We start from the raw sequence: 26224 nt of genomic DNA on the forward strand, positions 1-26224 counted from the left end.
TTCCTCAGAAGATCCCCAGAATTGAGCCCCAGTTGTCCACGCTGGTAACCCACTCCTTCATGCTCTCTTCATTGGCTTTTCTACTTTTTCTCTCTCAGTGTCCCCACACTATCTCTTGTGCTTTCTGGAATCACCTCTCAAATAAAATATATGTAGTTATTTTACTGTCTCAAGGTCTGATCTGGGGTAAACCCAAACTAAAGAAAGTATCCTTCCTTCCTTAATATACAACTTAAGCATGTTTTAGGACTAGAAGTTAGAGCAAAGGAAAATATCCTGGGACAGGTCCAGAAATATGTAGGCCTGACACAGTACCTAAAAGCAGACAGCTTTAGTGATAGCTTCATCTTTGTATCAGATGCCTGCTTGTAGACAAGATCAGTTCTATTCAGATATAAGGATCTTAATCTCTGACTTTTTGTTTTTTAATTTATAAAGTGTAAGCCACTGCTATGCTTTGGGGAACCAGATGACTTATGTTGGCTTCTGTATGTCTCTGCTTCGATCATTTTAGGAGGCATGTCATTTTCTGTGGGATGTGTCATTGCTCTGATAAGCTTCTCCCAAGCCAATGGAAAATGGGGACCACTTTAAATTTTCATTAGCTTCGTGATGCCTCATCCTACTTGTCATCCTGCTTGCCTGCTATTAGAGGGTAATTACTTGACGAGTTCTTTTAGAGGAATGAAAATGCTAAATGGTGTTCACTTAGTGGTAACTTAAAAATCTGATCTCATTACAGACCCAGAGATCCTGCTATAGGAGAAGCCCAGAGAGAGGTTGAATACACTTCATCAAGTGGAAAGAAGCTAGTTCCTGCTGGGATAGACATTGTAAAATATTCTTAATGGCACCTTCTCTCAAAAAGTTGACATTTGTTAGTCTCAGAGTTCAAGTGAGTGATTCTCTCATTGATTTCTAGATTATTTGAACCACCTCCTAATGTTAAAGTGACAAGACTTCATTTCATAAATTCAAATGGCTAAACCATATCTTCATTCTATCCCTACTTCGAATAGACCTACTCTTATGTTTGTGATGCCATGTTTACAACTCAGCATTTTGACTCATATGACTTTCTGTGGCTCTTCCAGAATACTGCCCATAGATTTTACTGTTGAAGTGATGTCTCTTCTTCTTTTAAAGCATAATGAATATAATAGCTAAACCAAATGACAACAGAGAAATCAAGCGGAAAACTCTAAGAAGACTCCACAAAATCTGCTCAGCTAGAATGAAAACATTGCTCTACCAAGTTGGACAGATTCTATAAGCCATTAGCATGTTTAAACTTTGGGGAAACTCATTTCAGCATTTGCTGCTTGCTTAAACTTGCCTAAGAGACTCAAAATGAAAAGATCACACACAATGAATAGCCACCCCAGTTGGCAAGTAGGTATTATGCACCCAAAGGGGAAATAAAATCAGGGTCGGACCCATAGAATAAGCTTTATGAGCAAGATGTATATCATCAGTAGGGGGACTTCCTTATGGAGAGAGCACTCATGATACTACACAAAGTAGAGAAATTATATTAACTATGTGCCTTTGCAACCTGTCTGCTCCTCCCAGAATTTCCAGTCAACGAAACACAAGAAGGATCATCCCACTGGGGGCAGGATTTCTGAACTGGAGTCTCATTCTGAATGTTATTATTTTTTAAGGCAGTGATCCAAAAATTGAAAGTTAGAGTAGACTAGTGATTGTACCAATAGCTCAAGCCAAGCTAGAGAGGAGGAAGTGATTGTACATCTGCTCTGACTTTAATGCCAACTTTCCTTCCTGACACTAAGTTCTCAGAGAGCAGAGAGTGGGAGTGCCTAAATTGGGTACCATATAAATTAATCAGTCAGCTAGTTACAAATAAACTCATCCAATCTGATATATCTCCACTTTATTAGAAAATAATGAGAATAAATTAGCAGTGGCGTTCTGTCCTGTACATATTTTATTCACTCTCATGAGTCTTTAATATTTTAAATATTGTATAGATATAATTAAAATTTTTAGCTCATTTGAAAAATATAGTTTCCTCTATTTACTAGATAAATCTGCTGCATTAAGAAGCTAAGGAGGAAAAAAGTTGTGTCATGTTTCTTTCCAAGAATGAGCCAAAGTGGGGCTTTCTACCTTGCTACTCTCTAGCTATACTAGAACCATGGACAAGTAGCTTACCCTCTCTAGGTCTCAAGTGCCTTATTTTTAAGGAGAGGAGATTGTCCTAGATCATTTGTACAGACTCTTGCAGCTATAACATTCAATAATTATTCAATGATCACAAATATTTTTATTTTGACATCCAATTTTGGGTTATTTCATTTTATTCCAAGTCAGAGGTTTTTTGTTTTTTGTTTTTTTAATAAAACTAGGAATATAGAATTGTTAACTTAGAAATACTCTGCCCAGGATCATCTCCATTTGGTTGGTTGTTTGTTTCTTTGTTTTATTGGGGTATAACTGCTTTACAATGTTGTGTTAGTTTCTGCTGTACAGCGAGGTGAATCAGCTCTATGTATACGTATATCCCCTCTTTTTTGGATTTCCTTCCCGTTTAGCTCACCACAGAGCACTTAGTAGCGTTCCCTGTGCTACACAGCCGGTTCTCATTCGTTATCTATTTTTGATACAGAACAACCATTCAGATTTTCTAGCTAGTTATAATTCAAGGGTCATAACTCTTAGCCGTATTTGTGCCACTATGTGCCTGGCATCCTGCAAAGTGCTTTACATATATTGGCTCATTTGATCTGCATGTCAGCTCTGTGAGGAAATCAATTCAGAAAAATCAAAAACTCACCCATTATCTGGCTTTAGAAAGTAACTGAGGCAGGAATGGCTGGCTCAAAGCCCATGCTCTTCAGCGTTGCATTATAGTAACTTAATTAAGGGAAAGAAGAAAATACTTACATTGGGCACAGCCTTTCAGTAGAAAAAAGGTGTGGGTTGGCATTTCCTGAGGAGCCAAGAAGTACTAACAGGTGTGCAGTAAAATCAGGACAGACATCCACTACTAGTGTTCTCCCAATTCACAAAAATCCAATGGCGGGTTGTAAACAATTCATTTGAAATAGTCATTTAAGATACGAACTATTTGAAAAAGACAAGCAGTTCTACCTGGTACATGAAGATTTATTTTGATTTCATCATAACTTCAGGAATGCACAGTTGTATTAAATGATTTCAGATTTTCTTTGAGAATGATAAAAGCATAGGTTGAGTTTATTTTTTTTTAATCTTATTTATTTTTGGCTGCATTGGGTCTTCGTTACTACGCATGGGCCCTCTCTAGCTGCAGTGAGCGGGGCGCCACTCTTCGCTGTGGTGCATGGGCTTCTCATTGAGGTGGCTTCTCTTGCTGCAGAGCACAGGCTCTAGGAGTGTGGGCTTCAGTAGTTGCAGCACACGGGCCCAGTAGCTGTGGCGCATGGGCGCTAGAATGCGGGCTCTGTCTTCAAGGTCCCTTGTAAAATATTTTCTGTTAATTTCTTTACTTGAGTCCTTATGCCTCAGTTTTTGTTGAATAATAAATTATCTGTCATTGTAAACAAACAAACAAAAAATTACATAGTAAGTGATGTAAAGACTCGAACTCAGATCTTCAGAATGTGAGTGCAGCCTCAATCTCATGGGCAAGAAACAATACCTAATTTTTAAGAATGACTTTAAACAGTATTAAGATTTTTTTTAATGTCCAGCATTAACCTGGAGTAACATTCAGGCACTAGTTTGGAAAAATGTGCAATTGTTTTTCACACATATATTAAATACACAAGTATATTAAATATCTAACATGTTCCAGGTCCGAATCTAGGCATAAGAGAGAGGATAATACAAAATTAGTAATGTAGTTATTGCTACTGTGGAGCTCAAAGTCTAGTAAAAGAGAAAGACAAATAATTCCAATGAAATATATGCGTTGTAACACTATGAGCAACAATGACTACAGAGGAGAGAGCAACTACATGTGCTCAGAGATGAAGAAACTCTCACAGAAGAAGAGATATTTAGGTTGAAACTAGAAGAATAAATAAAATCTTGCTAGATAAAGTGGGAAAGGAGGCTTTCCAGACAAAGGGAACAGTGTGTGAAAATGCTTGGATACAAGAAAAAAAGAAACGTAGGTTCAGAGAATTTCAAGTGGTTTATTGTAATTGGAAAATGGAGTTTATGTTTGAGGGAAAGGAAATGCTGAATGAATCTGAAAAGAATAGAATGTGGCCATCTAGTCCTAAATTTTTTATGCCACACTAAGGAATTTGGACTTGATATGCAGTGATGAGCCATTGCATTTTAACCAAGAAAGAGACATAATCAGTTGTATAAGAGCACAATAATTCCGGTGGCAAGGTGGAGGTAGGACAAGAATGAGGTGGGAAGATCAGTTAGGAGGATACGGCAATTTTCCAGCTGGTGCTGAAGAGGACTTGGGTTACAGTAGGACTTGGGTTAACTTGGGTAACACTGTAACCCAGTAGGACTCGGTTTACAGTGTCAGTGGGTTGAAACAGTAGATTTAGAGATGCTTTGAATAGAAATCTCTTTTGTAAACTCCCTAGATGGCATCGTCACCATCTCCTCTCCAGAGTCGAAACACTTTGTTCATTCTACAGTGATTATATTTGATTAGATGTCAATTTCCATTTCTAGAACTGTGATTTCATCAAGGACAGGAAATATGTCTTACTTTTCATGTTCCCACAGCAACAAACATAATATCTGGAACTAACAAGAACTCAGTAAGTTGTTGATAAATGCTTACTGATGTGTTCAGAAAATTATTGAGAAATTGTATATGTATAATGGTTACTCTTATGTATCTATTTGGTTAGACTATAGTACCTAGTTATGGAATGGAATTTTAATATAGTGTTGTTGTACAGATATTTTGTAGATGTGGTAAACATCTACAGTCAGTTGACTTTAAGTAAAGGAGATTTCCTCAACAATGAGGATAATGAGGTGGGCTTCATTCAATCAGTGGGAAGATCATAAAAGCCTTAAAAGAAAAACTAATTTCCTTGAGAAAGAAGAAATTCTGCCTTGAAACTGCCATCATCCAGTCCTGCCCAAGATGCTGCCAGCCTGCCAGCCTACCCTACAAATTTTAGACTTACCAGCCCCCCCTTGCATAAGCGAATTCATATTTATCAAATCTCATCTATATATTGATAGATCTTGACATATTTACAATTAAACCTGTTGGCTGAAGGAGCGGAGGGGGAGTTAGAAGAGAATGGAACCAGTGTTTGAAACTTAGCTAAATGCCACTTATCAAAATAAGGACCACCAGGAGAAAACCAGTTCAGGTTGAAACAGTGGCTTCACTTCTAGACATGTTGAATTTCAGATATGTGGAAAATTCCAGCAGATATGTAGAGGAGACAGATGGAAATAAGAATCTTCAGTTCGTAAGAGAAATTATTATAGTCAAAATATTTTATTCAGCCAGAATAAATAAAGTTTCTGGCTGCCTAAAAAGCACATACAACACACATTCACAGTCAGGTTGAAATTTACACACCATAACTCATATATAGAAAAGAAAAATCTAGCTCTAGTTATTGTCTGAACATAATTTACCTTCTAACCTATTCCACTCAAAATGTAAAACTTGTCTTGCAAAATAGCTCAGTGTTAACCTTGCTTAGTAAAATAACTCAGCATCTTCCCATTTAAAGCAATTTCTTCTGGGGTAAATATCTCCTCTAGCGAGAGTTGAAACTCGCCGTCAGGGCTGTTTCTCCCTCCACTAACTTTTCCTTCCCTAAGTTTGCTTATCACCAGGACAATCAGATGGGAGAAGAATGAGGGTTGTTTCTGTGTCCCACAAGCTGCCCTTGAGGTTGTCACTGACCTTCACTGAGATGTCCTCTTCCTGCCTACTTACTGGATACTCTATGCTTTTGTGTGCTTATAAGTGAGCCAGATCTATTTGGGATAAATTTGAGCTAGATATATCTGGAATCGAATCTCAGGTAAGTCACTTAGTAGCTGCAGGCCTTTGGGAAAGCTGCTTAACTTCACTGATTTTACCTTACTAATCTGAAAATAGAGTTCTTTTCTACTTCCTAGAGTAAAAAGCAAATTAGAAAGCAATTGTGCATAGAAGGACCCCATGCCACCAGAGGAATAGCCACACCCAGTGATAAACCCTTATACAGCAAACAAACAGTGCTCTCCGTATCAGAAACTCAGGTGATAATAAAACTAAGAGTTATTTTCCTCAGCTGAACCTGTATACAAATACAAAGATTTAGGCACTATACTGTTTAATATTGTGCCTGTTGTTTTGTATATCATTCCTGATATGCAATGATTAAGAGAAGAAAAAACTATAAGAAAATTTTCTCCTAGCATATAAAATTTTGTCCACAATCCCACAGGTTTAAGCAAAAAGACTATACTTTTAGAAGACAAACACTTTTAGGATGAGTAGAAACAATAAGTAATCTAAGATGTTTCTTTAAAGGGCTTTGCCTGGGTGGTTCTCACTGGCAGGGGCTGACATCACTGGTGCTTATCCTCTAAGTAAACCAAATGAAGTCCAATCATTTAATAACAATAATATGTCCTCTTTGCCTCTTAGCTCTTCCACAGGTGAAGCAAGATTATTTACACCAGGAATCAGCAAGCCATGCAGGAGACATCTGTGACATGTGTCATGAGTTCACAGCAGTGACATCTCCAAGGCAGCCACCCCACCCCCACCCCCACCCCCCCACCTAGTGTTTACTTACGTAAGTCCAGACCAGAGGTGTCTGCTGATGATCAGCTGACACCTGTAGTTTCAAAACCGCTACAAAGGAAAGCAAGGAAATATCACAGAACCCCAAAGGAGGCTTTCTTAGGGAGAATGATTCCTACATGCAAAAAAAAAAAAAAATCGAAAATTAGCAGAACTATGGTGGTGTAGCTGCTGCTACAATGGCTGATTTCTGCCCTGCATCAGCATCAGTAGCTGCCAAGACATTTTGAAATGACTCATTTTTAGCAGTAAGGATGAGAATGGGGCTGGCTCTGGGGCTTGGAAGAACCGAAACCCACCGTGAGACACAACACAATGTCTGCTGTGTTGACAATTAGTTAACACTGCCTTAGTTTTTCTTGCCCTCACCCCATTCATATTATTTAGACTAGAACCTCCCAAATGTAATTTGGAGCCTCCCCTCCAAGCTTCTTGAAGGGAGGATCTTCCACAGTGATGAATGCTCATTTATTTTCATATGTGAAAACACCATATATCTCCTATCAGAAAAACAATTCTGTTTGCATTTTTAAAAATAGTTTATTCTTGTTCTCTTATTCTCTTCTGCTCCATTGCATGCTTTGAGTTACTTTTTCCCTCCTCTCAAGCTGTCAGTATTATCAGCTCTCTCATATGAATATAACACTCTACCTGGCAGGTTACAGCAAGCAAGGCAAAGACCATAAGGGCAGTCAGCTATCTGACTTAGGCTATTGTATTTAGGGTCCAATTAAATTTGTGCTCTCATATGTTTTAGGTTGGTTGTAGATTATAACAATAAGAAATAAGAAAAAAATTGTAAGTAAAAAGAGACATGAGCAAAAAACCTTAAAATATAGCACTAAGCTATTTATTTCATTCTCCTACTGTCAATAATACAATGAAAATTTCACTTTTCAAGCTGGCAAGAAAAAAAATTGAAATTCTCTGAATTGAATGCAATGAAATACATACACTTGTACTCTTGAGAGTAAGAGTTCTTACAACCTTTTAGGAGGCCAATTCAGTATCATTATCATTATTATTTAGTATCATTAAGGGCCTTAATGCATTCTGATTCTTTGCCTCAACAATTCTACTTCTAGGAATTTACTCTAATAATCAAAGACATATATAAAAATTTATTTACATTATTTATAACCAGAAAAAAATGTAGAAACAAATATCCAAAAGCAGGACAATGGTTAAGCAAATTATTGTATATCCGTATTATGGTCACTTTTAAAAATCATCTTAAAAAAATAAGAAAATGATCATAATATACTTGGTGAAAAATGTGACTATAAAATTATGTAAAATGTTTACTCCCCCCTGGGAAATAAATTCCTTTTTCGGAAAGCCATTTGGCAATGTTTCATTAAAGTTACATTTATATGCATATGTACATATAAATATATATGCACACATGTAAAATTTATGTACATACATATATATTTATACCTTTTAACTCAGTAAACCAATTTCTGGTCACCTATCCTAAGGAACTAATCCCAACAGATACAAAGATCTTTAGTAATTATTAATGATTTAATACTAAAAATATTAGAAAAGAAAGATTAATGTTTAAGCAAACAATAATAGGAAGGAGCTATTACAGGGACAATGAAGATAATGCAATAATATAAGAAGTGTCTGTAATCTGAAGAAAAGGAGGCTGAAAAGATGTTTATAGAATATAATTACAACTAGGAAAAATATGCATGCAGAGGAAGCATGACAAGTTATAAATAACTGAAAATAAAAATGCTAATGTTAGGGTGAAATGACCTTTGGGTTTTTGCTTTTTTCTATTTTTCTCTCATTTATTGAAATCTTTCTAATAAATATAATAAAGTGCTTAGAAAAGCATGGAAAAGGGGAAGTGACAGAAGTTTAACTGTAACACAAAGACGCAGCTTAGAACAACTGAGAAATGAGAATCCATGAGTCAGGAAAAAGCTCAGAAGGTAATTTCTCTGCTTCTGAAGGGAGCAATCGGATTTGAGGCTGAGTTAGTGAGGAGTATACCCAGAAAGAGGAGGATTCAGATGCCTCAAGAACTTGGGATCCTGAAAGAATACTAAGTTTGGCCTTGCAGTGTGATGATTTACTGGGGATGGGAGGAGGGGGGCAGATTAATGTTAACACTTTTAATGCATGCTAGTCTGAGTGAAGTGGTAGATTTTAAATTGTGTCCAATATTTACAGGGTCCACGGTCAAGCTCTGCTAATGGCAGGAAAAGAGCTACTCTCTGGAGTATATACCAAGTAGGAGGTTGACAAGAGGTCCCAAAAGATATCTGAGAGCCAGAAAAAAAGCAAGAGACAATGTCATGGTAGCCAAATTGGAAACTTTGAGCAGATGTGAGAAAAAATACCAATATTGTACCATGAAATACCTACTCCCAGATTATCAAAAGCAGAACCAAATCAGCTGATCCTACCGACCTAGTCCTAGCCAAAAGGGAAAAACCTGAATGGAGCATGGAAGAAGGTGAAGGTGGGACCAAGAATTGCAATAAAACCCTTCATTCCAATCAAAACTTTAGCTTTCCATTTATCGAGTTTTCACAGATGGCAAAAGCCTACCTTACATAATAGGCATGATCCATCACAATAAAATAGCATTAAAAAGTTTCATGTCACAAAACAGAGCAAAGCAAATTATAGTTCCACCAGCTGAGCGGGGACTTGGAAATGCTTCCTTAACTTGATGTTTTACCATAAAAACACTAAGCACTGAATTAGTTTAATCTGTTTTTCAGACAGAGAACATGATATCAAGCCAAGATGACACAGAATGAAACACAAAGGCCCCTGGCAGTCAGTACACTGAGACTCTACCAATAGGTAGGTACAGATATGAGTTTACCCAATGGCTACCTTTAACATTAGGTGTGAACAAGAGAGGTGAACAGATTGAATTTGATGTGTTAAGTGCTGAAGGAGGAAGAAGGGAGATGTGACGTCAGCTGACCATCTTCCACTCCCTGTGGAAGTGCCGGATGTTCTTGATTTCCACACCAGCTTCAATTGCTGTTCCCAGCACCAGCTGCAGGGGGTATGAGAAATTCCGAGGGTTGTCCAAACAGATGCCCGTGATGATTGTTACCATGCTGCTGGGGTCAGGGGTTCCTGGCTGGGATGAGTCCAGCAGACCTTTGCAGAAGTCAAGAATGTTATAGAGGTCCCAGGCATCAGAGTCTGCCCTGGTCATCCTGGGCCTCACTGACCTCGTAGACACAAAGGACTGGCAGAAAATGTACTGGTTCCCTCCCTTCAGCTCATCCTCTAGGAAGGTGATGGCTGCCAAAGCCCAGCAGTCTTCCCTCCTCAGGACGTACAATATGTCGACCACGATCTTGCGTATGATGAGGAGAAACTTACCACTGGTGGCAAGCTGCTCGATGACTGGAAGATGTTCACAGAGGGCCCGAGGGTCAGGGAACAGGTAAGGGGTCAAGGCTGACTGAATCTGGAGGTGCCTGAGGATCTTCTCCAGCTGCACCACTTCACTCTGAAGCCAGAGCTGAACTATGTCTTTGGAAAACCTGATCCTTGAAGTCCCCTCTAGAAACTGCTGGGACGGGTTGCCTGGTCCTTCAAACCCAGAGCTCACAAAGACCCCCAAATTAGACATGAACCTCGGGAACGGTCCAGGGAGTGTCGTTGCTAAGTGGCCAAAGCTTCTGAGGAACCAGATGCGCACAGCAGCTTCATCCTGGGAGCTGAGTAGAGGTGGGTCTTGCTCCAAGCCAGCCCTCTCCTGGGAAGCCTGCCGGGGCGAGTGCTGGCCCAGGGCGATGTCCTCAGGGAGCTGCAGGCACCTGGGAAGGTTTGGGCCCTTACAGCTCTGCAGCAGACCACGGAGCTGGTGGGACAGGCCCAGGCCTGGCTCCTGAAGGGCTCCACGGAGGGCAGCAGGTTCAGCAGCACAGACAGGTGATCCCACAGGCGAAGTGGACTCCGCCAGTGTGAGGCGAGGAGGCTGTGGTTGGTGCGGAGCCAGCCTAGGATCACCTTGACGGTGGGCAGCAGGCCCTCTGCAGAGAGGATCTGCAATTTCTTTTGAATGGTCTGGAGATTGTTGCAAGACTGGCTGATGGAGGCCTTCTGCCCCAAGTAGGAGCCAGCGGGAGGCTCTGTCTCAGGAAAGCTGCTCACACCATCCTCTGTGCCAGATGCACTGCTGGAGGCATCAGAAAACTGTGGCTGAAGACAGGAGCCAAGTGCAAACCATGTTTTACTGGGAGCTTGTGGCTCAACGTGGCTGGCAGGTTAGCAGAACTTCCTGTTTTTAAGTGACCTAATAGACGAGGTCACTCGTCTGGGACCTCTATAACATTCTTGACTTTTTCAAAGGTCTGCTGGACTCATCCCAGCCAGGGACCCCTGACCCCAGCAGCATGACAACAATCATCACGGGCATCTGTTTGGACAACCCTAGGAATTTCTCATACCCCCTGCAGCTGGTGCTGGGAGGTTGACGTGTCTCCAACTTATCCACCGGATGGGCAACTTGACCTTTGGATTTGGCCCCATGCTCCTGCATTGCTTCTGGATTCAGGGAGCCACTTTCCTCTTCATCAGTTGTGTCTGAATAAGTAGTTTCACTACTGATTTCTGAGCTGGCTTGCGAGCATAAGGATAGTTTTCATCTTCATCTATCTCATCTGAGTCACAGCAAGAATGAAAACTGGCTTCCGAGTTGTAACCCTCACTGGAAACGTAAGATGACCTGTGGTTCTTCTGAGATCTGCTGTGGTGGGGCCCAGGGCAGGGGGCTGGAAGGTCTTGTTGCTCCTCCCCAGCTTATATCTTCTGTTGGTCTTCCTTGTCCCTGGGGACATCCACCTCTGGAGTCAGCTTCCCTTTCCGGAGCTCAGCCTGGATGCGGGTAGTCACATGTTGAATTAAATGAGAGAAAAGGGTCAAGGTGAAGGTGACCACTGGCCTGTGCTGCTTCGAGCCTGTTGTCCTCAGGCTGTGCACACTCATGAGGCAAAGAACCACCATGTGGAAGATGAGGAGGTGTGGGAGGAACAGATAGCCCCTTGGGGGCTTCCTCTGGAGGCCTGGCTCAGGTCGGATGGGCACGGCTGATAGGAAAGGCAGAGACGGAAGTCTTCCAGAACCAGCTGGCACAGGGCCATGAGCCTGGTTGCTTTGAATTTCCGCTGAGGCTGCAAGAGGCTCTGAAGGTAGAGGAAGCTAATCAGCAGCTTTTGTTATCCCAACACTGCCTCTGGCTGGGAGATAGCTTCTTTCTCTGGTACCTTTTCAGCTGGCTGTACCTTTTTCCCGCATGACCATAGAATCCTTTGAGGTTCCAAGATGCCCCTTGAAAAGGCACTTCCGAGCGGAGGCAGTGCTGGTAGAAGTACGTGGCTTCAATGTCATAGTACTTACTTCCTGTGAGAGCCCCCGGCTGGTTGAAGGGCACGCCCATGTGCAGGGCCACTGGCATGGCTCGGTGTAACACCTCTCCACCAAGTCCTTGGTGGCCAGGGCTGGGAACTCATTCTGAAAGCGGAACAAGTCTTCCAGGTACAGCCGACAGCGGTGGCAGGCCATTCGCACCCAGGCCACCTCTTCTTCTGAGGCAGGACCTGCTTTCTTGCAGCCAATCAAGTGGATGGCACTGTGAGGCCCATCAGTGTAGCTTAGTAACCTCAGGTCACAGTGCTCCTGCAGGAACAGGAAGACATGGTCATAGAACCTGAGGCCACCCTTCAGGTGAGCCCGCAAGGCGCCTTCCCACTGTGTGAAGGTGTCCACGTGTTTTGGTCCTCAACAGCAGCGTAGCCACGTCAGCGTACATTTTCCTCCATAACAGCTCTTCTGCTTTCCTCCCATAATCCACTGGGTGAAGGAACATGAGTTTAAGGCAGACTTGCTGAATCACATCCCTGAGGGCCAGGACATGAGGCTTGAAAACCTCTTTGTGAGCACTTCCTTTTCGAAGGAGAAGGTCAAGACGCTGAGCTGCCAAGCAAACATCCTGGTAGAGGAGTCTGGCCTTCAGGGCTTCTGCCTGGCTTCTCTCCATAAGGCTGGACTCTTTTCTCATGGTGCCTATCTTCTGAGAAAAGACAAAAACTACATATTAGTACCCACCCACAGAGACCAAAAATAATAACAATAATAATCACCAGAGCAACACAGTGGGGATGTATAAAGCCTTTTGACGTGAAGCAGGAACTTTTGCTCACACTTCAGATCTCAGTTTAAACACCGTTGCGTCCAGGAGGCCAACTCGAACTCCCCAAATTAGGTTAGATGCGTCCCCTTCACACTGAGCTGGCTTCCTTTGGGTTTCTGGGACTCAGCTGGCTATGAGTTTTTCTTGACTGTGTTTCTCCTACCATAGCACATCCATTATCTATCATTCTTGCTCCCAAACTGGACCACAAAGTTCTCTGAGGGAAAGGTTAGAGGCCAATTCACCATTTAGCTCCTAGTACCGAACGATATCTAGTTCAAGCAGAGGCTCAGTAAAGAAAAGTGAATGGAAGAAGTTTGTTCCAAAAGTCAGTTCCTCAATTATCATTTTCAATTCAACGATTATAATGTATCAAAGCACTCCATTATACTATTCAAAATACATGTCTAAAAGTGAAATAAAATGTAATGTAATCTCCTTAACTGCAAAAAAAAAAAAGGAAAATAATCCCTTATCAAAATTTAAATTTAATCAAGCTTGTGGATTTTTTGGAGAATTCAACCTAGATTCTATGTAGTTAAAAGTATTTGTAGTATAAATATATCTAAAGAGATATAATATTTAAATATATTAAATAATGTTTAATACAAAAACTATAAAATTCCTTATCTCTCAGTAGAATTTGCTTTTAGACTCTCGGGATGGAGGGAGAAGAGAAATACACCTTATAATATAAACAGAATTCGTATAAAAGAAAATACAAAGTGCAAACACAAAATAAAAAATGTCTTGCTTCCTCATTCTAAAAGAAAAGCAAATTAAAGCAAACTACAGGCAATAATTTAATTACGTCAACGTAGTAAAACATATTTTAAATTATAATACACGATGCTCAAAGCCATGGTGAAACTTGTATAGACTTACACAGCTGGAAGCATTACAAGTTTTAAACATATTTTTGTTTGTTATACCATTTATGTCCATATTCTTTATCCAGCAACCTTATTCATAGGAATGATGCCTAAGGAAATAAATTTAACAAAAGCAAAAAGCTACATTAATAAGAGGTCCATTCCAAATGTATCTTTAATAAAGGAAAGGAAGGGTGGGAGGGAGGGAGGGAGGAAGGAAGAAAATTAAAATTAACCTAAATATTCTATGGTCAATGAATTGCTCATACATGTCTACATGTATGATAGAAAGTCATTATGTCCATTAAATATAATAATTATATAGACAAAAATAATAATTACTTGGAAAAAGTGGAATATGAAACAATACATAAACTGGAAAATTACATCTTCAAAAACTAAAATGTAATGTGTAAAAATTAAGAGGTTAGCGTGATAATGACTGCGGTTTTTTCCCCCAAAGTTCCTTAATACTGCTATTGTCAGTCATTCTAATACAACTTATTAGTTGGTACAATTTATGAATCTACATTTTTGTATGACTGGCATTTAAAAAGAGGAAAAATAATAATAATTCAGTAACTAGAATAAATAGCATTAAAATGTCAAGTACATAAAACTCATTGAATACATAGAGTATCCATAGAGCTAGAATAGCATATGAAATACCTATGATCTGTTACTAGGATGTGAAAAGTTAAATGAGGGATGGGGGCAGAGTAAGAGAAAGAATTTGGGCAGGAGTGCAAGGAAACAGCCAGAACACAGAAGTTGAACCAGCAGTTGCCAGAGCTTTCAAAATCTCCAGAGCAAAATCTCCATCCACCAACATGAGGCTTTTCCTGGAATGGTACATAAATGGTTAGCCTGGCCTTTCTCAGTCCTGAGAAAGCTGAATGAAGGAAGAGGGAGAATCTACTGAAAAAAAAACCTGGAGAAGAGAGATCTAGGTTAGATTCAAAGCCACACACACACTTTATGTAAAGGAAATTTCACTCCCTAAGAAGCCTAAGAGCCAGAAGCCAGAATTTCCAAGCAAGGGAGAGAAAAAAATCTAATACCCCAAATTTGTTAGACTATTTTGGGAGACACAGATTCCATTTGAAAGCCAGATGGGAAGAGGAGTGGACTGAAGTCATTTTTACTGGCCTCTTCTCCCTTCCCCTTAACCTCTAACCACACCTATTGACTTCCAATGACAACACCCTGCTGCAGCCCTTCCAGGATGGCTGTGGAAAACCCGTTGCCCAAAATAATAGGCCTACAGTCACCCAGGTTTGGACAAAGCTCACAAATAGGCTTTAAGTCATCTCTCAAACCCCCAAGTTTGCCAGCTCTGATACAAGGACCGGCATAAATCTATGAAATGAATACGGAATGATTTTCTCACACTTAAACTTATTTCCAGACTGAACAATTCCTAGGAATGGTCCATTCTCTCTGAATGAACATAAATGTGAGCTGGCTCCTGGCTGCACTTCACTCCAACACTAATATAAGGCCCACATAATCACTTACTTCCCAGACCTCTGTCTTCCTTGGGGGACATTTGGATAAACTGCCCAGCAGGCTTCCTGATACAAGGCAACTCGGCACAGCTGTTCCCAGTGCAGCCAGGAACCAGTCACAAGCAATTCTGTGACATTTGGACTAAAACTCCTGAAGTCCAGAAGCTTATTTATGAGAAGAAAAACATTAAATCCCCTCCTTGAGATGGACCAAAGGAGAGTCTCCTGTAACCATGCATCTGAACTCACCGGGAAGCTCTGACCTCCAGAGCTTACTCCTGCTCAGCTTGCTGGTTTCCCAGGCTTGGATCCCACACGCTAAGCTCTCAAATCCTCTGGAATCTATTACTTTGTTGACATACCTGGATTGACTCTGCATAATTGGCATGAGCTGGGTACACTCTGGCCAAGAAGGCTGCCTAAAGCTGCTTCCCCAGGCAGGTAACACAGGACCAGATATAACCCTGATAGATTTGGAAAATCCATAGCCCTAAGCCATACAGAAAACTAGGTCTGGGTAAAATGTATCTCTGTGACCCAAGAGTTAGACATATCTTGCACGAAAAGGATGATTAAAAGGGGCCTTCCTCCATAAAGACAGAACCATAGCTGTTTCCTTGTCTTCACTCGGTCCAATCTAGTCATAAAAACTGGTTCTCTAGAGCCTTGTATTATCACAGGCCTCAAGAAATCCTTGAAATATAGCCTCGGGGAGGAAAAAAAAAAAAAAACTCCTGAGCAAAGAGACTGAATATAAACATATCTTGTCCCCCCTCCCCCCGCCACCCTTGGTCATCCTCTGCATAGCCTAGAGTAATAGAGACTTCACTTCCTAAGGAAAAAGGGTGATCCACAGCCATTATGGAATTATATATCAGCTTAGTTCACCAGATTTGGGATGGCTTTGGTGTTCTTTATCAAAACTCCAAGAAGAAAACATAGGAGTAAATGTTTTTGACGTTGGGTTATACAGACTTCTTAGACACAACACCAGAAAGCAAGAGACCAAACTAAACCTCTTATGAGGAATATTTTCATGAACTTAAATGTTCATTTTACATTTTTATGCTAAAAGGGGATTATTTATCATCACCTGAATAGAAAGTTTAAAAAAGAAGGAATTTCCTTCTGATAGTGACAGTCGGTTGTCATATGTTCTAGCTGTTAATGTGACTTTAGAAAGGGTTTGTGTATGCCTGAGTGGTGTCTTCTGGAATCTTCAGGGAAGCAGGTGTTCTGCACGGTTTGGGGCTACCATTTCTAGCACTTTCCAGAAATTATCTGGTACTGTGAAATATAACAATACATATTAAAAGAATCAGATATTTGCTTCAGTTTGTCTCTAAGCAATTAAACATAAAGAAGCAAAAAAAAAAAAAAAAAGTCAGAGACAAGTTATATAATTTAAAAATTGGTTTTCAAGCACTAAACAGAACAGTACATCTCTTCCATAAATACCAAATATCCTATGTTTAGGATGAAGACATGGAAATATTTGTTTTTAATTTGTCCATACTTACCACTGGTAGATATGTTTCCTGCTGTTCAAAAACATATAATAGTTGAAGGCAAAGCAGTAAACCTTTTAGAAAAAATTATTTTCATGCCCTCTAGGTAGAGAAGAAAAAATTTTTAAACAGAACTCAAAATTAAATACATGCTGACCAAACAAAAGAAAAGACTGGTATATTCAATTGTATTAAAATTAAGAACTTCAATTCAAAAAAAATTTAATGTACTAAAAATTCTATTAGTAAAGGGTGTTTGCAGCATGCATAATAATAAATGACTAATATCAAAAATATTATTTTTAAGTCTATGAGTTAAAAAGGAAAAATACAGTCTAATCAGGCACTTCAAAAATAAAGGACACTCAAACAGACCTTTGAAAACAGGCTCAATTTCATTAGTAATCAGAGATTTGCAAATTAAAATCACAAGGAAGTACAGAGCACATCCTCCAGGTTGGCAAAAACTTTTAAAGTCTGACAACATCAAGTATTTGCAAGGATACGGGATAAGAAGAACTTTCATACATGGCTGATATAATTACTTTGAAAATAGTTTGGCCTGATGTGGTATAGCTGAACATTCACATACCTTACAATCCAGCACCTCCATTTTTAGATTTAAATGGTGGGAAATCTCTTGCACCTGTGCACCAGTTGACATATTAAAAAGTATTTCTAACAGCATTGTCTTTAATAGATAAAAACAAAAACAAACAAAGCAAAAACTGGAAATAACCTGATTGTATATCAATAGTAAGTTGAATAAATAAATTGTAATACATACAGCAGTACATGTTTTTACCATACAGTAGTAAAAGTAAATGAAACATGCTGCATATATCCATATGGATGTGTTAAACATAGTGTTGAACAAAAGCAGTAAGCCACAGAAAAATGTATAAAATATGATGGTATTTATACCCAGGCCCAAAATAGACAAAATTAAGTAAAGTATTGCCTATGGATACATACTGAGATAGTAAAAACATAAAAGTAAAGGAGTGATTATCACAAAAGCTAAGATTGCATTTTGGACTGGGCAATTGTTGGGAAGAGGGCTAAATCAGGAGGTGTACACATTGGGGGTAAGGTGTCTTTAAACACTAATAATATTTATTTCTTCAACGAGATTATGTGGGATGGATATGTATACACACACACACACATATACACATGTGTGTGTATATATATATATATAAAACATTATACTTGTGTGTAAATTACACAATTTTAAAAATCTGAAAACGTAATTCATCATATAAAAAAGACACACTACTATGTATACCACAGATTTTTATTATTATGCTTTTAGGGAATTGCTAGATTGACTCTTGTGGTTAACTTGATAATAAATGTCATTAAACATTAACTGGTTTTGCTTTCTATTAAATAGACTGATTGAATCTAATCAAGATGTTCAAAATGATCAAAACAATTTTCTGTGTAGAGTAGGAATTAGAAAAACAGAAAGAAATAAAGAAAAGAAAAGAGTAGAATCACCTCTCGAATAACCTATCAAAACACAAATGATTCCCAGATAGTTGAGATAAATGAGTGGCCAGTCACTTGCACAATTAAGACAGTATGATGTGTAAGATCCCTTTTAGTCTAAGTCTAATATGCTTTAAAAAATAATTATACCGCAAATCTTCTAGGCGCAAAACACTGCCTATTGCCAGTTATAGTGTACTGACAAATTCTTATTTTGATTTTATTTTCTCCCAACATGAGCCATGAAATTCAAGCTGCGATTAAAGATTAGCTCTCAAGTGTAAACGATAATGTTTTTTCATCTATTACTACAAACCATATTTCCTATTGGAAGCAATGTGGCTTTATGAGATAGCCCTTATAAAAGAGCTTAATAATTACCAATTTTACACCTAATTCTCAGAAGTAAGGTGCCATTTCTTGGTGACTATGTTCAAGAATAAAACTGTTGGAAATAATATGTACCTATAGGTATATCACAGGGAAATCCTACATGATAATAAACTTTGGAGGAAGTCTCTAAGATAGATATTTGTAAAGGAAATATCTCAAGTCAAGATCACAAAAATGTGAGGTGGTTCCACTGTGTCTGTGAGCCACTATTTTCTGCTCCACAATCCTTATTTTAAGAACATGGACAAATTGCAAAATATCCAGGAAAGTGTTTGAGATGATTAGGGATATAGACATCATCATCTTAAAGTTTAAGGGGAAAAAAAAAAGCCTGCATGGTCTAAGGACATTTATCCTAAATAAGAGAGAAGAGAACACTAACAGGAAACCATCTAGATGTCTTCAAATATTCAGAAGACTACGATAATGAGATATACACCTTTTTCTGTATGGCACAAAGGGAAGTCAGTGTATCTTTATGTAGATGTTAAAAAGACAGGTTTCAATTCAAGAAAAAAATAAAAGGAGAACTTTTAATTACAGCTATCCAAAAATGTCAATAAATGGTCTGACTGATAAGGTGGTAATCTAGTCATGGAAGGGGTTTAATCAAAAACTTATAGACCGGGGGCTTCCCTGGTGGCGCAGTGGTTGAGAATCTGCCTGCCAATGTCAGGGGACACGGGTTCGAGCCCTGGTCTGGGAAGATCCCACATGCCACGGAGCGACTAGGCCCGTGAGCCACAACTACTGAGCCTGCGCGTCTGGAGCCCGTGCTCCGCAACAAGAGAGGCCGCGATAGTGAGAGGCCCGCGCACCGCGATGAAGAATGGCACCCGCTTGCCGCAACTGGAGAAAGCCCTCGCACAGAAACGAAGACCCAACACAGCTAAAAATAAATAAATAAATTAATTAATTAAAAAAAAAAAAAAAAAACAAAAAACTGCTGTGTACTACCAAATTTATAAAAAAAAAAAAAAAAAAAAAAAAAAAACTTATAGACCATCACACATCCTGTAGATGAGCTTTTCTTTTGTGTGGTAGATTGACTTAAATGACTGCTAACGTTCCTTTTTAAATCAAAGATTCTCAAGTTTCCTCCCATGATGATTCATTAACCTATTTCCAGAAGTTGCTTACCAAAATGCTATGGGTTTATATAAAAACTAAAGTCATGTTATCTGAACATTCATTTTAGCCAAATAAGTTAGAAAATAAGTGCTTTTCCTTCATTTGATTATTTTGATTGCCCTCGATGGTATAATCATCATTACCAAATTTGGACAGGGTTAATCTGGAACACAACCTGTGGCTTTTAAATAAGAGCTGCCGTAGTTTAAAAATAGTCCAGATGAACAAAGGAAATTGCTATTTCAATTCAAAGGAGAACTGACGCTAGCAAGCACCAGCGTGTTGATGGAAGAGTGTGTACAATCATTGTCTAAAAGCAAACGCTTCAGTCAAAGAGAACTGCAAGGACAGACCTCTTCTCTTTTTACAGTATAAAATCTGAACTTTCCTGTCAGTGACAAGGTTAAAGCAGTACACCACCCACTCAGAAAATGAATCAGACACAAAGAGGCAGATTCTCCCAGAACTTAAAGCACTTCTGAAAGCTGCCTTAACTCTTTCACAATACAGGGAAACAACAACAAAAAAAGGAAAGTATCCAAAAATACTTTTGTAGGTATAAAAAGTTAATACATTTAATGCTATTACTCATGTTGGGACAATGGAAAGCATTCCAAATATCCAACATTAGGGGATAATTAATAAATTATAGTTTATCCAAGCAACATAATATTACAGTATTCTGAAATCATTACACTCATTATGTGTCATAACTATAAACCTTAAAATGACCGGTGCTAGGTAGACAATAAAACATCACAAATCTACAGGTGTGTTACGTTTAAAAAATACATAAAAATATTAGAAGGCCAGACAAGATAGCAATCTACCACAGGATGCTGGCTTTGCACCTGTGCTTGACCCTAGAGAAGCTGCACAAAGAAGAGGGAGATGAGTGGATCTCAGAACATCATGCAGATGACATGATCTTATACATCAAATAACTATTAAAACTAATATATGAATTCAGTAACATTTAGGATACAAAATTAACATACAAAAATCAGTTGTGTTTCTATACACTAACAACAAACTATCCAAAAGAGGCATTAAGAAGATAATCCCATTTACAATAACAACAAAAAAGTAAAATAAAATATTTAGAAATAAATTTTAACCAAGGACATGAAAGATTTGTTTGCTGAAAACTATAAAACACTGATGAAAGAAATCAAAGAAAATACAAATAATGGAAAGATAGCTCATGTTCGTTGATTGGAAGATTTAATATTGTCAAAATGTCCACGCTACCCAAAACGATCTATAGATTCAATGCAACCCCCATCAAGATTCCAATGGAATTTTTATAGAAATGGAAAAACCAATCCTAAATTCATATGGAACCAGAAAAGACCCCAAAATAGTTAAAGAAATCTTAAGCAAGAACAAAAAATTTGGAGATATCACATCTCCTGACTTTATGCTACAAAACTATAGTAATCAAAGCACTATGGCACTGACATTAAAATAGACATATGGACCAATGGAACAGCAAAGAGATCACATAAACCCACACATATACAGTCCACTAATTTTTGACAAAGACACAAAGAATATACAATGGAGAAAGGATAGTTTATTCAATAAATGGTGTTGGGAAAACTGGATATCTACCTGCAAAAGAATGAAATTGGATTCTTATGTTACACCATATACAAAAATGAACTCAAAGTGGATTAAAGACTTAAATACAAGACCTGAATCCATAAAACTCCTAGAAGAAAATATAGGGATTAAGCTCCTTGACGCTGGTCTTGGTGATTAATTTTTGTATCTGACACCAAAAGCACAGGCAACAAAAGCAAAAATGAACAAGTGGAACTATGTCAAACTAAAAACCTCCTCAAGGCAATGAAACAGTTAACAAATTGAGAGGGCAGCCTATTGAATGGGAGAACATAGTTACAAATCAATATTTGATGAGGGGTTAACATCCAAAATATGTAAGGAACTCATACAACTCAATATCAAAAAATCCCAATAACTCAACTTAAAAATGTGCAAAAACCCCTAAATAGACATTTTGCTAAAGAAGACATATAAATGGCCTATAGGTATATGAAAAGATGCTCAACATCACTAATCATCTGGGAAAGGCAAATCAAAACCACAGTGAGATATCACCTCACACCTGTTAGAACGGCTATTATCAAAAGACAAGGGCTTCCCTGGTGGCGCAGTGGTTGAGAATCTGCCTGCTAATGCAGGGGACACGGGTTCGAGCCCTGGTCTGGGAAGATCCCACATGCCGCGGAGCAACTAGGCCTGTGAGCCACAACTACTGAGCCTGCGCGTCTGGAGCCTGTGCTCCACAACAAGAGAGGCCGCGATAGTGAGAGGCCCGCGCACTGCGATGAAGAGTGGCCCCCGCTTGCCGCAACTAGAGAAAGCCCTCGCACAGAAACGAAGACCCAACATAGCAATCAATCAATCAATAAATAAATCTTTAAAAAAAAAAAAAAAGGCAAAAGACAACAAGTATTGGTAATAATAAGGAGAAAAGGGAACCCTTGTACACTGTTGGTAAGAATGTAAATTGGTACAACCATTATGGAAAACAGTAAGGAAGTTCCTCAAAAATAGAAGTACCATATGATCCAGCAATCTCACTCTGGGTATATATCCAGAGAAAATAAAATATTTCAAAGAGACATCTGTGCTCCCATGTTTACTGCAGCATTATTCACAATAGCCAAGATGTGAAACAACCTAAGTGTCCATCAACAGATGAACAGGTAAAGAAAATTTGGTATGTATATACAATTGATTATTATTCTGCCTTTTAGAAAGGAAATCCTGCCATTTGTGACAAAATGGATGAGACTGGAGGACATTATGCTAAATGAAATAATCGAGACAAATATTGCATGATCTCACTTATATATGTAATCTTAAAAAAAAAAAGTTGAGCTCATAGTAACAGAGAGTAGAATGGTAGATACCAGAGTCTGGGGGGAGGAGGGAAAAGGGGAGATATTGATCACAAGATACAAAATTTCAGTTACAAGATAAACAAGTTTGGGGACCTAATGTACAGCATGATGACAATAATAATAATGTATTGTATACTTGAAATTGCTAAGAGAGAAAATCTCAGGTGTTCTCAACACAAAAAAATAGTAACTATGGAAGATTGATGGATATGTTAATTAGTTTGTGGTAATCATTTCACATTTTATACATATATCAAAACATCATGCTATATACCTTAAATATATACAATTTTTATTAGCCAAAAGTAAATACATCAAAAAATTTTTAAACATATAACTGTCAGAAACCTCTAAGGAAACAAGTTGGTTGGGTCCCAGTCAGGTGGGGGTAATGAGGGAAGAGGAGAAGGGCAACCCAGAACAGAAGAGGGTCCAAAACCATGATCATGGGAATAGATTGAGGAGAACTTCCTTGTTTGGGCTTTGATGCTACCTCACATAGTCCTGGATCATAGGCAGTAGGAGCCAGCCAGGATCAGCCAGAGCTAAATAGAAGCTTCAGGGTAATATCCAGGCAGGGATGGATCCTGGAACTAGTGAGGAGAAGCAGAAAACAAGAGGTGCACGTAGGTGGGCCAACACCTAATTATTAGTTTACTTCTCCTTTTATCCCATTAAGTCAGCAGCTCTCAAAACTTGGTTCCTGATTGGCAGCATCAGCATCAACTGGTAACTTCTTCTTCTTTTTTTTTCTTTGAAGTAAAGGGTGGAATTTAATCTTTATTTACAGGACACTACAAGATACGAAATTCCACATAGAAATAAGAAACCCATTGAGAGGAGAAGCTTCATACAGTATGTACAGTTTGGAACTGTTCAAGTATAGTTTCATTGTAAAAAGCGCTACAATAACAAACCACATTTAAAAAGAGTTCTTAGTAGAGAAACAGTAAGACAAACTTATACCAAACGTAGTACACAGCAAACAACTTTATGCCTCAGATGTACAATCTAAAAGTTGAAGGTCCCAGCAGTGCCATCCTGAACTTGGAATGTATAGCCTTCAGAGGTAGTTTCTGGCACAACATTTTGATCTTCCTCTTCCTCCACAGAGAAATACTTCTCAATCAGGTTTAATGAAGCTTTGTACACAGACTCATTTTCATGGTTCTGTAGAGCTTAAATTTTGTCCAAACCTCCACATTCTTCAATCATTATACTAAGTTTCTCAGTTTTGCCTAGTTTCTTAGCAGCCTGAAAGATATTTGAAATGGCATCCAGAATAACAAGATTAATTTTGTTATCTTTCACAGTTAGGAGGTTCATCAACGGCTCTATTATGAACAAGGTATATAATCTGCTCAACTGTTCCACCACGTGTATAGTTGGTCACAGCCCATACAGCTTCCTTTTGCGTCTTAAAGTCTGCCTTAGAGAGAATGCCAACAAGGAATGGGACTAATCCATGATTTACAACTTGTATCTGGTCCTGCGGCCAGCCATGATGTTTGATGTTGTCCACATAGCTTCCTTATGAATATTAGTTTTGGAGTTTGTTAGCAGTGCTCCTGCATCTATTACAACCTGAGTCTGTTCATCTGCCCCATTGACAATATTCCCTATGGCTCTTTGCGCAGGAGTCACGATTGGCAATTCAGTAGCTCCTAAAAGCTTCACAAGTTTGGGTACAACCCCAGTTTTCACAACCATTTCAATTGGTTCATTTGGACCATTAGTAAGGTAGGAAATAGCCCAGCAGATATCAGCTAATACTTCTGGATCATCGTGATGCAGGAGATGACCTGAAGGAGGAAGAATCTGCTCAACAGCATCTAAGGGGGGTGCAGGATTCTTGTTGCGACAAAGATTTGAAGTGTCCAGGTAAGATTATGTAAGTAACCACATCCTAAAGATGACATATCAGGAACCACCAGAAGTGCCAACAGCGGGTCAACTGCACCATACTTGATAACTGGGTCTTGGAAAACTGAACCATCATCTGCAATGTTTCCTAGAGCCCATACAGCCTTGTTCACTGATGTGAGTGTGGGAAGATGCCAACAGAGAAACGAATGCTGGGATGGCACCTCCATCTATCACAACCTTGGTCTGTTCTGATGTCCTGGAAGCAATGTTACTGAAGGCCCAAGCGGATTCAAACTGAATGGGACTACAATCAGTTCTGCCCAAGAAGGACACAAATTTTGTAATCAAACCAGCCCAGATTATGTTGTCTATGGGGGGCTGTTCTTTCCTAGAAAGCACTTTCCTGGCAGCTTGAGTAGCTTGGAGCTGGCTTTCCAAATTGTTGCTATTTATGCCTTTGACAGTGTCATCAACAGACCAATTTACAGTGCCCTGGTTGTTGCGGTTTTCTTGCAGTAGAGAAGTAGCGTCATCAGGAAAAGAGCTGACATTTCTCCTTTCAGCATCTGGTCATCCTTCTTAGCTTTCCTCAGCTCCACATTAACTTCTATTTGGTGCTGCCTCATTTCTGTACTGTCTTTCCCCTTGTTCTTATATCTGTTAAGGCAGGCAGCTGGCGAATTAACATTCTCCTTGGTGGACATGGTTATGAGACAAAGGGAGAAAGCTACACAGACAGCTTAAGCTTCCACAGGAGGTGGTATGGGGTGCACAGGCTGTGGGTCGGTTGCCCTCAAAACGTCCACCATGGTCAGCCCAAGGATGGTGTCAACTGGTAACTTCTTAGAAATGTAAATACTCTTCTCCATTGCAAACTTACTGTACCAGAAAGTCTGGGGGGTTGGGCCCAGCATTCTATGTTTTAACAAGCATGACTGATGATTCTGATGCACACTAAAATTATAGAATCACTGGTCTAGGTGATTTTATCCAAGACAAGCAATCATCGGGAAAGAACTGTGCCCTGAGGGAGAGAGACAGTGGGTCGTTGAGAGGTAAGGCAAAATCAAGTGTTGGGGAGGAAGGGATGTAAAGAGGGCATGGTCTAGCCCAGGTGGCAAGATCAGAGGCTCCCCACCCTACCGTATCTCCCTGGAACCTACTCCCTAAATTCAACAGGAGGAGCACAAGTTCTATAGAAGAAAGACAACAAACGCAACACTCTGTGGTAGAAGAAGCCAAATTAGTGGATTGGTTAAAATAAGAATTTTAAGTAAAATAAAATTTTAATAAAATATTTATCCACAAAGAAACAAAACAGAATGTTACAAACAAGAACCAGGAACAGAATCCCAAGGAGCCAGAATCTGGAGATTCTGAGTATGAAAAATACAATCGTTGAAATAAAAAACTCAAAAGGGGAGTTGAAAAGCACAGAGGATAGCGCTATGAAGAAAGTACCTTAAAAATACAGGTGGAGTGAATGAGATCTGAATGATACCATTTATATAAAGTAAAAGCACAGATAAACAAAACAGCACAATATATATTTCCAAAATGTGTGTATGTATACAACTCAATGAACATAGATTA

General features: G+C 39.1%; 1 pseudogene; it reads right to left on the bottom strand.

Moving 5' to 3' along the window:
- Positions 1–23776: 23776 nt before the first annotated feature.
- LOC132351815 (importin subunit alpha-1-like) lies at positions 23777–25335 on the bottom strand (annotated as a pseudogene).
- Between the last annotated feature and the right edge of the window lie 889 nt (positions 25336–26224).

This window comes from Balaenoptera ricei, chromosome 17 (genome assembly GCF_028023285.1).
Source record: "Balaenoptera ricei isolate mBalRic1 chromosome 17, mBalRic1.hap2, whole genome shotgun sequence".
Lineage (NCBI taxonomy): Eukaryota > Metazoa > Chordata > Mammalia > Artiodactyla > Balaenopteridae > Balaenoptera > Balaenoptera ricei.